This window comes from Lissotriton helveticus, chromosome 4_1 (genome assembly GCF_964261635.1).
Source record: "Lissotriton helveticus chromosome 4_1, aLisHel1.1, whole genome shotgun sequence".
NCBI lineage: Eukaryota > Metazoa > Chordata > Amphibia > Caudata > Salamandridae > Lissotriton > Lissotriton helveticus.
In genome coordinates, this window is record NC_136063.1 from 1,584,105,455 (window position 1) to 1,584,124,374 (window position 18,920).

An 18,920-nucleotide genomic window follows, 5' to 3' on the forward strand; every position below is an offset into this window, starting at 1 on the left:
TGAAAAGATGGAACATGGAAAAGGCCAAGATATCAGTTATTAATCATGACGATGTTACACTGTATAGAAACATCCAGCTGTATCTTGTAGTAGATCAACCCTTTTTCTTCCGTAGGCTACTAACAAGTTTCCTACTGGAAACGTTTTTTAGACTAATAATGCTCCCAAGGTCTAAAGATTGGTCTAAAGATAAAATTATCTGTCCTTGTGATGAGCTCTCAATTCAATCCAATATCCATTGTACTCTCTTTTGTACTTTCTATTCATACCCAAGGCGACAAATATTAAGACCTCTTTTTCTATCCTGGGGAATAAGAAAGTCATGTGAGGCATATAACAAACTAAGGTTATTGGAAGATTACTATACTATTAACACCGTAACTATGTATCTGCGAGCATTATTGAGACTAAGACGGACCATCATATTCGAATAATTGCTGCCTTTTTTGATGAATTAATTCTTCAATCACTATTTTTAATTTACAAGTTTTAATTGAATATCTCGTGCTGAATTCTAAAAAACCAGTTAGACTAAACTTTATCACTGGCTCCTTATTTTTAAATTATAATCTGTACTCATGATGAGTTTTTAACAATTGTGATTGTTGTATGCTTTTATGAATTGTTTTTACACTTCGAATATAGCTTTTTGAACGAAAAAAATAAATAAATGTTCCATCCTCTTGAGCTCCTGCTGGGGTTGAATCTTTGGCAGATTATTAAAAACTTTTTGTCCTTCAAACCCCAGATGGCCATATAACAATGCAAACTTCCTTTTGGCATCATATTCTTTTGCATCATTGGCTATTAAATAGTTTTGAAACATAATAAGCCGATGCTTCCAAGGAATAGCTGGTTTACTTGGTAAAGGCTGGAAATCAGATATAGTCAATAGATGATTACTTGATGCCATGTTGACAAAATTATTTTCAAAATGTGTAAATTAAGTCTTTTTTTAAGTGTGCCTGTCACTGAAAATACAGGCATATGGTGAAATATGTTGAATAAAATGAAATTAAACAAATATTCCTTGCTTGTTTACGTTATTATTTATGAAATTCAATGAATAAATGAAATAAATAAATGGTGTACCTGTCACCGAAGTTCAGGCAAGTCTTACCGCTTAGTAAACTGTACTCGCGTTGAAAGCGGGACGAAAATCGTCTTCAAATGAGGGCAGAAACGGAGAAACGACGTTTCAATGCAGTGTTGCTAGGCAACTAACTCCGCTGACAGAACAGATACGGAGCACGCCTTAACCCAAATTTTATGAAAAATGGTTAACAAACCCCTCTAGTCATGCGCAGTGCGTCACAAAGTCAAAGGGGAAGGGCAAATCATCAAATACTTGAAGGCACATTCTCTGCAGCTCGAAGGAGGAAGTCTGCGTCGGAGAGAAGAATAAGGTAGCCTTTCCGCTTGAAATTTTTCTCAAAATGTTGAATCCGATTGGTGGGCTGTTTGGGAATGGATTGTCGCCAAATGTAGAAATGGAAATGATCATCCAGAAGCGTTGCACCTAAGTACCAAGTGTTTTTTCAGGTACATGCGTGGATAAATAAAGCCCACAACCGGGCACTCCAACGCCCTCGTCGTAACTGTCTGAATGAGCAGTTACAGGCAGCCACGACGAGAACAGCAGAATGAAGGGGCACATTAAATAATAACAGAGCGCGAGGGGAGCGCTCATGGTAAACAAGCAAGCGCAAGGAGCAAGAGCAACTTGTTATCTTAACAGTGTCCCAGTGTCAGTCAAGCCATTTATTTATTTATTTATTTTTGCGTTTTTATATAGCGCGGACTTTACCCGAAGGCGTCAGAGCGCTTCACAATAGGAACAGAAAATTACAAGTGAACAAATTACAAAAGCAGACGATAAGTTACATGTGGTAAAAGTGACAATTGTGAGCAAAAACAAAATACATGAGGTAGTAAACAGTGCATTACAGGTGGAAAGAGTGACAAGTGTGCAAGTTACAGGAGAAAACAAAGTACAATTAGAGGTAATATAGTGCAATATATGCTAGACACAGAGGCACAAGAACAAACGTTACGTAGGCAATGGTGGCACTTGTGCAAGTATCAAAAACAGACAAAATGTGAGAGGTAGCAAACAGTGTGTTACAAGAGAAAAGTGGCGTGTGCATGTGTGACGGGGAGGTGGGTGCCTCTGAAAGGGACAATGGGGTTGCCTCGGACTGGTGGTCTGTCGTACCGCTGACCCCCCTTTCTGTTCCTCTTGCACAGACTGCCGAATCTGACCCAGCGGATTGGTTTCCCACGGAAGGAGAAACCGTATGGTACAGCCCGGAGGAAAAGGTGCAGGGTCCCTTTAACCCTGGAGCACAGAGCGTCATGGCCCTGCCCCCTGACGTCGATGCGGGACTAAAAGCTGGAAGAACCTTCGAGACGGCGGACGGCGATTCCCTGGAGGCGGAAGGAGTATTGGAGTGGAGACGGAGAGCAGACCGATCGAGATTTGGAGCCGACGAGGAGGAAGACGAGCGGAGCCCAGCTGATACCATCAAGCCAGGAGGCCACCGACTCGGCGACTCGCCCTGCCACGGTCCCACGGGAGGAACGTGGCTGTACAAGGTACGGGGCAAAGTAGCGGGCTGGGTGGGGCGTAGTGGCCAGCCAAACTCCTTGTAGCCAGTGTATATAGCTTAGCCTCTGTGCCCCTTTCCCCCTTCACGAGCACTGCAGGTCCTGTATATAGCTGAGCACTTGGTTTCCCTCACGCCCGGCCCTGTAACCCCTCTCGGCAGGAACGCCCCACTGACTTCATCTTTTCCTTTTCTTCTTGGCAAACGGCCCGGCTGGAGAGCGGATACGGACCCTGAAGAGCCAACCCTTCCCCCATTCAAGACCGGTCAAAGGGAACCAGCCTACCATCGGGGTGGCATCAGTCTGGAGTATCCAGCGTTTCCACGAGGTGTCAGAACGGAGCCCAAAGAATTCGCCAGATTGCGAGTGACTAGTAAAAGGAGAAAAGCATACTTAAAAATAAAACCTTCTTTACGAGCACTTTTCCCTGACTCAGTCTCGCTTGATACCACTCCCCCAGACCCTGCCCCGTTACAGCATGTTACAAAAGAGAACCAACACAGGTACAAGGATAGAACTGTAATAAATGGCATACACTCCAACCGCACGAACACACTGGGAAGGCACTTCCATAGTCATGGAGAATAGAGTTTTCAGTGATGGGAGGTCTTCCTTCAGATAATAGAGAGGGCATGACTTACTTTAGGAGGTGTCTTTGGAGGAGAACTTTGAGGTCCGTTTTGAAGACCTGGGAGGAGGTGGTGGTCCGGAGCTGAGGCGGAAGTTAGTTCCATATTCTCACCGCGTTGCCTGAAAAGGATTGGGCCATCGATCTTTCCTTCTTGAATGTGGGAGGTTCAAGCAGTAGATTTTCCGCATTACGTGATGGTCTAGAGCCTCCAGAGAGTTTCAGTTTATTCGCCAGGTAGCGAGGAGAGGAGGAGTGCAAGGCTTTGTGGGTGATACAGGCAGTCTTGTAGATAGCTCTAGCCTCGATGGGAAGCCAGCGGAGGGTGGATAACATCGGTGTGATATGGTCGCTTCTTTTGGCCCCATAAATGAAATGAGCTGCTGAATGGAGAACAGATCTAAGGGGGGACAAGTGGGATTTGGGGAGGCCAGTAAGAAGAGAATTACAGTAGTCCAGTCTGGAGAGGACCAGCGATTGCACCAGGGTTTTAAGGTCCTGTTCCTGGAAAAAGCGACGAATTCCCCAAAGAAGGCGCAGTTGGTATCGAGCAGACTTTGCAATGGAATTGATGTGGGAGATTAGATTGAGTTTTTTGTCGAGTATGACACCAAGGGATTTTGCGCTGTCGGCAATGATGGGTTTGTTGTTAAGTAGATTCATCTGATCCATCCATGATTGAACCGGGGGAGGAGAGAGTGAGGAGGAGAGGAGGAGGAATTCAGTTTTGGAGGGATTTAGAATCAGTTGATGAGTTGACATCCAGTTTTGAATGGAGTCGAGAGTAGAGCTTAGGATGGAGAGATCATGAGTGGAGGCAACCTTGAGGTAGATTTGAGTGTCGTCTGCATAGAGATGATAGTGGATCCCGGATTTACTTAGTAGATTTGCCAGTGGTTCTAAATAGAGATTGAACAATGTGGGTGCGAGTATAGAGCCTTGAGGAGCACCTTGACCTACCGCCACAGGAGATGAAAGACTGTTCTCTATTTTGATCATTTGGGATCTATCTGAGAGGAAGGAGGCAAACCATTTAAGCACAGTGCCCTCCATGCCCATTCTCTGTTGAAGAGTGTTGAGGAGGGTGTTGTGATTGACAGTGTCAACGGCTGCAGAAAGGTCAAGGAGAATTAGAAGACAGGACTCCCCTGAATCGAGTATCCTCAGCGCGTCATCAACCACTTGCAGTAGGGCTGTTTCAGTGCTGCAGTTTTGGATGAAGCCGGACTGACAACTGTCAAGAAGATCATTGTCCTTGATATGACGAGGGAGTTGTTTCGCTACACATCCTTCTGTGACCTTCGCAAGAAAGGGTAGATTAGTGATGGGGCGGAAGTTGTTGAGGTCATTCGCATCAGCAGTGGGTTTTTTAAGCAGAGGGGTGACCTGCCCGGTTTTAAAGGGGACAGGAAGGGATCCTTGACAGAGGGAGAGGTTGACCAGGGTAGTTCAATAGGAAAGGGAATGGGTATAGAAGTCAATGGCAATGGCACTGGGGATGGGGTCCAGAGAATGGTAGGAGGGCTTTTGTTTCGCGGATGCACTTGAGGAGGGCATCTTCAGATATGGAGTCAAAGTTCTGCCAAATGGCTGAGGATTTGCGCTCCTCTGGAGGGGTAGGATGAGCGACCTGATCCACAAGTGATTTCACTTTTTCATCGAAGAATATAGCGAAATCCGCTGCTTGCTTTGTAGAATCCTCCAACTTGGAGGTTGGGGGAGAGCAGTTAGTAATCTTGATGAGATCGAATAGTTTTTTGGGTCTATTTTTGGCTGAGTCAAGAAGGGTTTTGAAGTGCGATGCTTTCCCAAGGAAGATGTGCTTGTGGTACTTGGATCTTGCTGAACGAAGCGTGGCTAAATTATTCGTGGAGGGCACTTGCCTCCATTGTTTCTCCAGGAGTCTTAGCTGCTTCCTTTCTTCATGGAGCAATTTGTTGAACCAAGGAGCTGAGGGAGTGGGCCTTATCTTTTTGCTTTTGAGTGGAGCGACGTTATTGATTTCAGCTGCAAGGACTGTGAGGCATTGGGAGGTGAGTTCGTTAACATCTAGGTTCGGGTCTAGCCTTGGAAGTGATAACAGAGCTGATTCACAGAGGGGTCCGACATCAATATTTTTCGCATCACCATGTCACCAAGCCATGTCATTCCGCCTCCTTGTCTTCTCAGTTGGAGTGTGCACAGTAGCGCTGTCTACGGGCCTTTCGGAAGTTCCCACTCAAACTTCACTGAGGTCCATCTCACACAGGGCAGTAATGCCTGTAAGACATTTTACCCCCTGCAACAGAGGGAATCAAGGGTGCACTGAGGACGTAGCAAATTGTTGTAATTTGGGATATTTATGTTTCCCTCGTCTTTATTGCTTCAGTTTACCGACAAGATAGTGCCACACATACTCGTTGAAATGTCACTCATAATAACACTGAACTTATGAAAACGTCACACATGGCAAAAGTCAGCCCATATCGCACCCGATGCCCAGGCTGCTGGTGCAGGGCGACTCTTCATTCTCATCTTGAATAATTATCAAATAAAGAGACGGGCACTGGAAGTAGGAAGACAAGGAAAAAGGTTTATTACTCATGAGGAGAGCATGTCCTTTGGGACACTCGCATGGTGTCTTCGGGAGGTGCTCTAACAAGTTTCTCTGAGGCTTCGTCTTTTATACACAGGTTGGTGGCACACAGGCAACCTTTATTACAATCAACACTTTGTATAGTATGGAGGTATTCCAACACGTGGCTACAGTAGGGCCCTTATCCTCCATGCAATAAGAGGGGCTGTCATGCGGCTGAGTGTTCTGCTAATTCTATTGGAATGTGTGTGCCTGATCGAGTCTCAGGGGGTGGGGCGGTCGTGATCAATAGTGGCTTCTTTCGAGAGAGACGAGTGCGTACAGTGATGGGCAATAAACTGTATCCTTGGGCTAAGGGATGACCAGCGGTCTGTGCAGACATTCAGGCTCAGAGGAAGAGGTCATCAAAGGAGGGGTATTCATGGGGGGCAGGAGGTGTCGGTCAGGCGCGGGGTGCGATTCTTAGGGACAGAGTCATGCGGGAGGGGAGGGCTCATGACTCGCGCATGAGAGAGCGGGGGCAGTCAGGGTGCATGGGGGATGCTTGCAGGGTCAGGGAAGTGCGCTGATGAGCGATCGTGGACAGGGAGACCATGGTACCTAAAATGGCTGTCGTGTGCGTGTGTGCTATGCCAGCGGGACAACACAGTCAGAGTCTTAGCGATATCCATTCTGTTTACGCCAAGGGGTACTGTGGACACAAATGAACGCCGCTTATGTACATACATATTGCTATTTTTAACAGTCGCCACTTTTTACATAAGCACGTTCAATTTCTACACAGTCGATGTGATAGGCAGAATACGATGCATGTTAATTTACATCTGTTAGGCTCTTTATACAAGCCTAGAAATCGGCATAATATTCTGTCGGGGTAGAATCAAAAAAATGCTTCGACACATAAAAATCAAGTTCACATTTTTCTCTCTAGTGACATCATATACAGAAAGAACGCTCTGATACCTTCCGGCTTGCCAGTACGATAGGGGGTCTTTGGACAACTAACCACATGAGTGACCGATGAAACGTTTCTTAAAAGGCAATACAAAATGGTTGAGGGAGGTGTTAAATTCGATACAAGTAATTTAGTCAAGGGGCGAATAGAAAGTTCTGGAAAGGGGGAGGGTCTTTGTCGCAATGTCTTTTAACAGAGTCCGTCTTCTTTTGTTGGCGCTGCTGAGCACCGGCGGTGGAGCTATAGGTCCAGCTCGGAATCATCCTTACGCGTTGCAGGGTGCGATCAGTCCTCTGCTGTTAGATCACAGTCCTGTTCCCTAACTCATTTTCTTAGGGGTGCCTCATGCTGGGCACCTGCGTGTCTTTCTTTTTCCGTGGCAAAATCCCATTCCATAGTCAAAAGTTTATATGAAAGAATTTGTTGAATAATCGAGGGAAGAGAGGGCGGAGTGGGGCCAGATCTTCGAACACACCAAGAGACCAAGGGAGCAAAGGACAATGAGCAGGCAGGCCCATCAGTCGGACTCAAAAAAGGGACGGGGACTTCAGGCACGAGTGGGTCAGCAAGTCGAGGGCTTCAAGGCAGCCCCTTATTTCTTCATCAGCTGAACTTGGAAGTAGTGCCTCGTCCCGCGTCTCGGTGCTCTGCGGCTCCACCTTTGGTCGTCACACGTGCTCAGTGATCTGTGGCCAGGCTGTGCGTCACGTCCAGCTCCTCTCCTTTGGTGATTGTATCTTTGAATGGGTGAAAAACAAGTTTTAGAAAAACTGGTCGAGAGAATAGATATACATCTCAATCCATCCCCATGCCTGAGTAGGTGGGGGATAGGTTCATCGGTCACAGTCAAAGGTCGTCACTTATGGAGTCTGGAGAAGGGTATTGCACATTGAATTCATAGACTAGTTTTGGCGTACATTCGCGACATATGATAAGAGAAATTGGTTTTTTGTACACAATGTATTACATCACATCAAACATCGAGTCCTTTATGTAGAGACTCGTTCTTCCCTTTAACCCAAGTATCGACGATCTTACATCTCCCTTCGGGGTCGGCTAATTTTTGCAAGCAGGGGCGTTATCGTAGGGTTGATCGGGGGCGCGTGGGTGCTTTTGAACAGGGAGCTGGGGTCGATCGGGGGAAGTGGGGTGGCTCTGGACATCCGCACTTAGGTGCAAGGGGGTGGGGCAATCGGGGCATTTGGGGATCGCATTTCTAACGAACTGAGAAACAGAAGGCCATTGACGTTATAGTTCCCTTATAAAAGGCCAGATTAGGGGACATCCGTCGTCTTACCTGTCCTTTCCTTCATTACCAACTCGTGTTCTATCGTCTGCAGAAAGGAGAGGTAGTAATATGGCAAGTCACAATTCGCTTTGGTTTTGGTCAATTTTGCTGAACACCTTTGTGTTCGAGAAAACCCAATAATGTTTTGTGCCGGAGGGGCACAACGTCTTTATACTTGAAAAGAGGAAACGGGGTTTTTGGAAAGAGGGAAAAAAAAGAGAGAGAGAGAGAGAGAGAGAAAGAGAAAGAAAAAGAGAAAGAGAAAGAGAGAGAGAGAGAGAGAGAGAGAGAGAGAGAGAGAGAGAGAGAGAGAAGAAAGAGAAAGACCGCACCCTAAATGGTCCATTCGGTACACGTATGACATGGGGAGAGAAAGAGAGGCGTGTACAATAATGGACCGTTCAGTGCGCGCAACACAGAACAACAGGTGTTAAGTAACACGGAAACACAGACAGAGGGATGACGTAGATTCATGCATCACGTACACACAAACTCAGACGGGGAAGACAGTACATGTATTATACACAAAAGAAAATCCAAGACAAAACATAAAACAGTTATTGGCCACAATTATCCTTTTCTGTATGCTGAGCATCTTTATCATCCTACGCTCTTTTTACCTTTTTCTTATCCTTTTATTCGTTGGCTACCTCTTATTGGTGGCCTTTTGATTGTACACACTTACGTCTTTGGCAACTGGTCATGAACTAACCTGGTCGGGCTAATGCTCACAGCGGTTTATTCGAGTCATTTTTAGCAAGTGCGTTTCCAGGTTGAGACAACCGTTGGTGACAATTGGAGAGCAATGGGGCAGCTTTTGGTTCTAAGCCTATGAGGATGCGGAAAAGGAGGTAGTAGGTTTTCAAATATTGGCAATATCTCTAGTCCTCTCGGCGGAGGATACTTGTGTAACCCCTACCTCGAAATACCCTAAACTTTTTCCTACTTAGTTAAACGTAAGAATGCTTAATCATGTGTGTACATTATTCTTTTTGCTTTATCCGGGGTTTGTCGCGGTTAGGTACTATAATCAGACCCCTTTTCCCGTCGCTTCGTCTGTTGGATCACTATTTTCGTCGGCATTCCGAGGTGACCTGCAGAGAGAGAGAAAAGGAGGGAAGGGAGGGCAGGCTACATTGATAGACACATTTAGCGTGCATAACCCCAGAAAGGCTTTTACTTACTGCGTACTCGGCCTATTTCCACAGGATGTAATCACTGCCAAACTGGGGCGTTTAAGCCCAGGTGGATCGTTAGTGTGATTTTTCTTATATAGGTAGCATGTAAAGTATGGGCTAAATACCTGGATCTTCAGCGGTTGCCTTTGGCTGTATAAAAAGGAAAAATACACAACTAAAATTCGACCCTTCATATTTGCAATATTTCTATGTGCTATACCTTTTCAACCCTTTTTTATCTAATCGAGCTTAATCATTCCGCCCATATTTCAGTTATATCGAAAAATAGGCATTATTCATTCAAGACTTTATCAATTTACACGGACAAATATAGTTGCTTTCTCAAAAAATCTTTAATAAGAATGTCGGTGCATAAATACGGGCCTACAATCCTGTGGACCAGCCACGGAGCAGGCTGAAACTGTAGATGCGAGGATACTTTATTAGTAGAAAACTTTAATGGAGTCGGTGGTCGTTTATTTCATACAAAAAGTGCGAAAAGCGCAATGAAATCATATTGAATCTTTTAGCGTGAGCGTATATTATAAAACATCAAAGTTTCAAACTTTCAATAATCATGATGCGCCAATCTCAACAACAATTCGTTGTCCGAATGTTCAATCGGTATCCATCTTACGCCAATTCATTGTCCTTCATTGTCCGAACACCTAATCAGTACTCATCCCATATCAATTCATTGTTCGAGCTGACAGTACACATCCTATATCAATCCATTGTTCGAACTCACAATCAGTACACATCCTACATCAATCTAAAATGTTTAAAAACTTCATACATATCCTATGACACCAAAGCTGAGCAATCGGAGTACAAAAAGAGTTGAGGGTTCCATTTGCTTCGGCGCCATTTTGGGTGCAGTCAGGCAGAACCAGGCATAGTCTAAATGTCTACTAACTCGTGGTTGGGCCCAGAGCTTCCTTTGGCAGTCCCAAAGTTCCGTTAAAGGGCAAAAGAAAGGATCGGTGGTTTGAACCATTAGTCAAAAAAAGAGGGGGGGTGCAACAATATTCCTACCGGGTCATACTGTGCTTTCACCGGAACTGATCCGACTGTGGTCTGCAGGATTCTAGTCATTCAAACTGAGGCTGGCGACAGCATGGGAGCGCCGACGTCCTGCGGCTACATTTCCATCGTTCCGTGGGCAATCATGGCAGTCACTCCCCATCGGGGGTATTTGCGGGAGTCGGGGACTCCCGCGGCTCCTCTAGAATCTTCAAGGTTGTGGAGAACTATGACGGTGGAGTCAACAAGTGACCGGGCCATTCCTTCATGCTGGGCCCGCTCTGGCCAGGTCGATCGCCATTTTGAAAGTTCGGCAGCTACCGGCGATCGCGGGGTCAAATGAGCGGACGGGCTCCACCCTGCCGGGCGAGACGTTGCAGCATCGCCACAGTGGAAGAACCCTTTTCCGGGCGCCTGGAGCGCTGAGGGTGCAACTGGGAAGCCCCCACCTGGGGAGGCGGGAGAGGCCTGTTCGCACTGTCTCTCCCTCCCAGTGCACCCCACGGCCCTTCGTTTGACATTTGTTATGGCCAGACCAGGCGATGAGGACGAGGGGGGGGGTCGGTGGCATGTGCAAGACATCCCCCCCAGGGTTGTTGCATCAATTATAGAGGAAAGAAGTGGTGCCTGGCGTGTTGCTGCTGCCATTACGGAGGAGAAAAGAAAGAAGTGGCGCCTGGCGTGTTGTCGCTGCTATTACGAAGGAGAAAAGGAAAAAATGTCCCGTCTGTCTTTGGGCCGGGCTTCCGGTGGATGTCGGCCGGACGCCCCTTGCTCTGGCCCCATGAACGGGTTCCTTGGCTCATCGGCTGCAGCCGGATCCCGTCGGCCCCAGTCCCCGGCCATTGGTGGCCGGACCGGGAGAGCATGTGGCGGGACTATCTGCAACTCTCACGTGCCACCGCGGCCGGACTGGGAGAGAGAGGGGAGGGTCGAGGACATAGACATTCCCCCCCCTGCAACTCTCCAGCATTGTCAAGGCAATCCCCTGGCCGGGTCCCGTTGGCCTCGGTCTCTCCTCCGGCTACACCCTACGTTTACGATCTCCTGGCCGACTGTTGGCAGCAGGACCCGCCTTATATGGGTTGCTTCCGGCTGGGCGTAGCCGCACCCTGCTCCACTTTGGAATTTTCCAGAGTGGGGGCGGATGTTCTGCTGACTTTCATTTTCTACAGTTTACCGTTCTCGTTTCTAACGTTTCCTATTTCTAGGGCATTAATAGGTTTTATTATTACGTATTGTTATTGTTTCTTTGTTCGTTGTTTAAATAAAAGTTCATGTTCATCAGTGGCCTACTGATTTCGTTTCCCTATTCCTTTCTTTCCAGATTGTTTCATGCTAAAGTTTTCTGTTAACAGTTTACAGTGATCACTTTATTATCTCATATGTCCTTTTCCAATCCAATCCAATCCAAAAATCTTTATTTCGGCCATTTAGACCATAAAAGATACATGCAGATATATACAGCAATATTTAAAAAAGTCATATGGTTAAAATACATAAACAGGGAACAGCATAGTTCATGTCATGAGAATAAAATAGACAATATAATAAAAGGCATTTACCAACAGAAGCCATGAGTTACAGTGGGGGAAAGGCAAAGACATTCATTCTATATTGGTTTATCCTTAACCAGCTTGGACCTAATATGTCCTTTTCACTAGGGGTGCTTTCTGGTCGGGTCAGATGATCTTCCTCTAGTAAATGGTCCGGGCGAAACTGGCGTATCAACCAGTGGGGAGTAGATAGGCATGACAGATTACAACGGGGGACAAAGGTCCGCATTACCTACCCTTCACTACTTGCAAAGACTAGAGTATGGCGACTTCTGTGCTCGTTTGCAAAATAGAGAATACCTCCAAAAAGAACCAATTCCCAAACAGTCAACGTTTGGATAAACAATCAATTAAATGAGGAATGGAATAGGTACGACGTGTTAAAGGTTTGCGTTACCCACCCTTCACTATCGGCAAAGGGAGAGAGAATATTCCTATTCTTCCCCGTTTGCAGGCAGAGAAGATCCTTTAAGAGAACCAACTTCGAACAATTCTATGCTCGATTCAATCAATCAATCAATGGGGAGAAAAAGATAGGCACGACGTGTTAAAGTTTTGCGTTGCCTACCCTTCACTATCTGCAAAGACTAAACAGAGTCTGGCGACTCTGTGTTTGTTTGCAAATAGAGAATCTCCCAGAAGCAATCAATAGGAAATACTAGTATTTTCAAACAATCAATCAATCAATCAATTTCGCAATTTGTCGTGTGTCACGACCTTACCCGGACCGGACCATGTGGGCAGTTTCTTCGCCTTCCTTTTTCCAGCGCCCGATCGTTCTCTTTCTCCATGTTTTTACCGCAGCATTCCTGTGGGATTCCAGTCAGGACAATAGGTCACTCGAGAGAGGTCCGTTCGGAATCGGTGAAGCTCATTCAATCGGCAGCCGGACGAGGGCCCTCTCAAGGCAGGTATACTCCAATCATTTAGATGTTCACCCCATCGTCTGGACCTCTCTTACCGGACCCTATGTCGCTGATGGACCCCGCGTTTGGGGCGCCAATTGTAGAAAAGTCAGCCCATATCGCACCCGATGCCCAGGCTGCTGGTGCAGGGCGACTCTTCATTCTCATCTTGAATAATTATCAAATAAAGAGACGGGCACTGGAAGTAGGAAGACAAGGAAAGAGGTTTATTACTCATGAGGAGAGCATGTCCTTTGGGACACTCACATGGTGTCTTCGGGAGGTGCTCTAACAAGTTTCTCTGAGGCTTCGTCTTTTATACACACGTTGGTGGCACACAGGCAACCTTTATTACAATCAACACTTTGTATAGTATGGAGGTATTCCAACACGTGGCTACAGTAGGGCCCTTATCCTCCATGCAATAGGAGGGGCTGTCATGCGGCTGAGTGTTCTGCTAATTCTATTGGAATGTGTGTGCCTGATCGAGTCTCAGGGGGTGGGGCGGTCGTGATCAATAGTGGCTTCTTTCGAGAGAGACGAGTGCGTACAGTGATGGGCAATAAACTGTATACTTGGGCTAAGGGATGACCAGCGGTCTGTGCAGACATTCAGGCTCAGAGGAAGAGGTCATCAAAGGAGGGGTATTCATGGGGGGCAGGAGGTGTCGGTCAGGCGCGGGGTGCGATTCTTAGGGACAGAGTCATGCGGGAGGGGAGGGCTCATGACTCGCGCATGAGAGAGCGGGGGCAGTCAGGGTGCATGGGGGATGCTTGCAGGGTCAGGGAAGTGCGCTGATGAGCGATCGTGGACAGGGAGACCATGGTACCTAAAATGGCTGTCGTGTGCGTGTGTGCTATGCCAGCGGGACAACACAGTCAGAGTCTTAGCGATATCCATTCTGTTTACGCCAAGGGGTACTGTGGACACAAATGAACGCCGCTTATGTACATACATATTGCTATTTTTAACAAGTCTCGCTTGATACCACTCCCCCAGACCCTGCCCCGTTACAGCATGTTACAAAAGAGAACCAACACAGGTACAAGGATAGAACTGTAATAAATGGCATACACTCCAACCGCACGAACACACTGGGAAGGCACTTCCATAGTCATGGAGAATAGAGTTTTCAGTGATGGGAGGTCTTCCTTCAGATAATAGAGAGGGCATGACTTACTTTAGGAGGTGTCTTTGGAGGAGAACTTTGAGGTCCGTTTTGAAGACCTGGGAGGAGGTGGTGGTCCGGAGCTGAGGCGGAAGTTAGTTCCATATTCTCACCGCGTTGCCTGAAAAGGATTGGGCCATCGATCTTTCCTTCTTGAATGTGGGAGGTTCAAGCAGTAGATTTTCCGCATTACGTGATGGTCTAGAGCCTCCAGAGAGTTTCAGTTTATTCGCCAGGTAGTGAGGAGAGGAGGAGTGCAAGGCTTTGTGGGTGATACAGGCAGTCTTGTAGATAGCTCTAGCCTCGATGGGAAGCCAGCGGAGGGTGGATAACATCGGTGTGATATGGTCGCTTCTTTTGGCCCCATAAATGAAATGAGCTGCTGAATGGAGAACAGATCTAAGGGGGGACAAGTGGGATTTGGGGAGGCCAGTAAGAAGAGAATTACAGTAGTCCAGTCTGGAGAGGACCAGCGATTGCACCAGGGTTTTAAGGTCCTGTTCCTGGAAAAAGCGACGAATTCCCCAAAGAAGGCGCAGTTGGTATCGAGCAGACTTTGCAATGGAATTGATGTGGGAGATTAGATTGAGTTTTTTGTCGAGTATGACACCAAGGGATTTTGCGCTGTCGGCAATGATGGGTTTGTTGTTAAGTAGATTCATCTGATCCATCCATGATTGAACCGGGGGAGGAGAGAGTGAGGAGGAGAGGAGGAGGAATTCAGTTTTGGAGGGATTTAGAATCAGTTGATGAGTTGACATCCAGTTTTGAATGGAGTCGAGAGTAGAGCTTAGGATGGAGAGATCATGAGTGGAGGCAACCTTGAGGTAGATTTGAGTGTCGTCTGCATAGAGATGATAGTGGATCCCGGATTTACTTAGTAGATTTGCCAGTGGTTCTAAATAGAGATTGAACAATGTGGGTGCGAGTATAGAGCCTTGAGGAGCACCTTGACCTACCGCCACAGGAGATGAAAGACTGTTCTCTATTTTGATCATTTGGGATCTATCTGAGAGGAAGGAGGCAAACCATTTAAGCACAGTGCCCTCCATGCCCATTCTCTGTTGAAGAGTGTTGAGGAGGGTGTTGTGATTGACAGTGTCAACGGCTGCAGAAAGGTCAAGGAGAATTAGAAGACAGGACTCCCCTGAATCGAGTATCCTCAGCGCGTCATCAACCACTTGCAGTAGGGCTGTTTCAGTGCTGCAGTTTTGGATGAAGCCGGACTGACAACTGTCAAGAAGATCATTGTCCTTGATATGACGAGGGAGTTGTTTCGCTACACATCTTTCTGTGATCTTCGCAAGAAAGGGTAGATTAGTGATGGGGCGGAAGTTGTTGAGGTCATTCGCATCAGCAGTGGGTTTTTTAAGCAGAGGGGTGACCTGCCCGGTTTTAAAGGGGACAGGAAGGGATCCTTGACAGAGGGAGAGGTTGACCAGGGTAGTTCAATAGGAAAGGGAATGGGTATAGAAGTCAATGGCAATGGCACTGGGGATGGGGTCCAGAGAATGGTAGGAGGGCTTTGTTTGACTTGAGGAGGGCATCTTCAGATATGGAGTCAAAGTTCTGCCAAATGGCTGAGGATTTGCACTCCTCTGGAGGGGTAGGATGAGCGACCTGATCCACAAGTGATTTCACTTTTTCATCGAAGAATATAGCGAAATCCGCTGCTTGCTTTGTAGAATCCTCCAACTTGGAGGTTGGGGGAGAGCAGTTAGTAATCTTGATGAGATCGAATAGTTTTTTTGGTCTATTTTTGGCTGAGTCAAGAAGGGTTTTGAAGTGCGATGCTTTCCCAAGGAAGATGTGCTTGTGGTACTTGGATCTTGCTGAACGAAGCGTGGCTAAATTATTCGTGGAGGGCACTTGCCTCCATTGTTTCTCCAGGAGTCTTAGCTGCTTCCTTTCTTCATGGAGCAATTTGTTGAACCAAGGAGCTGAGGGAGTGGGCCTTATCTTTTTGCTTTTGAGTGGAGCGACGTTATTGATTTCAGCTGCAAGGACTGTGAGGCATTGGGAGGTGAGTTCGTTAACATCTAGGTTCGGGTCTAGCCTTGGAAGTGATAACAGAGCTGATTCACAGAGGGGTCCGACATCAATATTTTTCGCATCACCATGTCACCAAGCCATGTCATTCCGCCTCCTTGTCTTCTCAGTTGGAGTGTGCACAGTAGCGCTGTCTACGGGCCTTTCGGAAGTTCCCACTCAAACTTCACTGAGGTCCATCTCACACAGGGCAGTAATGCCTGTAAGACATTTACCCCCTGCAACAGAGGGAATCAAGGGTGCACTGAGGACGTAGCAAATTGTTGTAATTTGGGATATTTATGTTTCCCTCGTCTTTATTGCTTCAGTTTACCGACAAGATAGTGCCACACATACTCGTTGAAATGTCACTCATAATAACACTGAACTTATGAAAACGTCACACATGGCAATCTGAAACCTTGGCAGCTATGTGTAGACAACAGTTATGGAGCCCTAAGTGGGAACTAGCCAAATAAAACAGGGCTCAGAGCAGGGGCGGTTCTTCCATGGGGGCGTTTGGGCGCCGCCCCCCCTGCTTTCTCGCCGTGCGAGAAGGCAGAACAATGGTAGTTATCATATTATATAACTACCATTGTTTCTGCCTTCTCGCACGGCGAGAAAGCAGAACTTCCTGGATTATTTACTCGAGGGCAGGGGGGAGTGGCTTGGGGGAGTGGCTTGCCCATTGTTGTTAATACTGACTGTTTGGGCAGCCTGAGGCCGTCCAAACAGACAGTATTACCAACAGTGGCAAAGCCACTCCCCCAAGCCACTCCCCCCTGCCCTCTAGTAACTCTCCCTGTTTTCTCTGTATGCTGAGAAAATTACGTAGCCTGGGGCAGCCGGCCGCACCAATCAAGAACGAGGCGTGGAGAGGGAGCCTGCCTGCTGCGCCGCCTTCCTGATGACGTGCTGGTGCTGCCTGCAGGACTTGAAAGCGATGACGGCGGGAATCGGAACGAAGTCTCTGGAGTCTGCTGGACGGTAACTTATTTACATCACGCTGTGTTTTTGTGTTGCTAATACCTTTTGTACTGGCAAACGGGCATTTATTTTCCTTCTTGCTGATTTATAGCAGCCCTGACAGAAAGCACTGATAAAGCAACATAACGCTCTGCCAATGCTTGTTAAACAATGCCTGGTTTCTAAAGGGACAATATCGCAGCTAAAAGTAATCTGCAGGTTGCTTTGGTTGTTTCCGCGGGGTCAGTCTAGGTTCGGGGTCTGGGATATGTTCCATTCTGATCTGACTACTGGCGTCCAGAAACTGGTGGTGTGAACTTGTGATTAGGATCTCCAAGCAAGGCATAACGTGTACTGATTACACTGTGCCGAATGGGGCTTTGTGAAGCTCTATCTGAAACTAGAAAGTGGCCTGTGTTTGTTAAGAAATGCACGTGATCCGAGTGTTTTGTTCTAAGGTTGAAGTTGTCCAGTTTTGTAGAGCCACAAAACGAAGTTATTTTTGAATCCTGTGGTCGAGACTGAGGGGTGGGGAATGGAGTCTGGATACGTGCACTTAGAAATGGTGTGTACACTGAGCCGTTGTTGTCAATCAATCCTATGACAAAGCACTGGTGCTGTTGCATCACTGACTCAGAGTCGACATGGTGGGGTGGCTCAGTGAGTAAAACACATGATGTGAGTTGAAACAACACAGCCCACTCATCCTCATACGGTCCGTAAACTGTCTGTCATTAAATGAAATACTAGTTACCTCTCTTGCGGAAACGGATGCATTTGTCCAGGTAGAATGTGCAAAAGGAAGAGGTAGAATTCAGCACATGGGGAATGGAAGGGGTGGAATGACTCCCAGCACTAACGGAGGACAAGGGGAGTGACAGACCCTGTCTGTGCACTGGTGGAATAAGAGAGAAATCAGAGAGTATATGTTGAAGAAGATGAGTGGAAAACCAGAGAGTACAGTGCGACAAAGAGAGGTGATACAAAAAAATCATAAGTAATAGAGACAATTCAACAGAGAGAAATGCAGCCTGAATTTGAATATGAATAGGCACTGAATTAAGACATTTGAATATGCACTGAATTACCTCGCACCGATTAACGAGTGGCTACATGCGGCGGCCGATCACCCCACCTATGCGCTGGAAAGGTCTCAATGGTCACGCAAATCTATATTACATTACCTCTATGGGGAGACGGTAGGCCAGCACTTCCTTCCCGCCACAAGGATAACGTTGACGGCGTGGCGTAGGGCAACAAAAAGAATGGGTTGGGACAAGAGGGTCACTCGTCAGACACCATTGTGGTGCTGCAAGTGGCTAGGAGAGCTGAATAAACTGAAAGGCTTTAGGAGATGGGATGACATAGGCATCTCCACTGTAGGGGACGTGATTGCAAAAGGGGAATTAAAGACCTTTCAGGCACTCAGAGCAGACTTTGGCCTACATACTACTCAGTATTACAAATATTTACAACTGAAACATGCATGGAGCGCACAAAACACTACACTGGCAGATCTCCCAGAGTACACACCACTGGAGGGTAGACTGCTGCAGGAACAGATGCAGGGTGGGGCGATATCCCTAACGTATAAGACTCTAACCAACAATATGCTGGGTGACCTGCAAGCCCTACGAGATAGGTGGGAGGCGGATGTGGGGGACATGGAGGATTTAGACTGGGAACTCGCCCTCATGCACCCCCGTGAGGTGGCTATTAAGTCCAGACTCCGCCTCATCCAATTTAAAATACTGCACAGATCTTACTTTGACAGGGTACGACTCTTTAAAATGGGTAGGATACCAGACACAGCATGCCTTAGATGCCATCGACACACAGGTGATTTCTTCCATACACTATGGGGGTGTGAAATAATTCAAGAGTACTGGGAGGAGGTGTTTCGGGAACTGGAGAATGTATTGGAGGTGGCCTTACCACGCGACCCTAGACTGGCATTGTTGGGTACGATCACAGAGGTGGACCTGCCCCGCCCCCTGACTATCTTTCTGGTACTGGCCTTAGTGGTAGCAAAAAGAGACATCG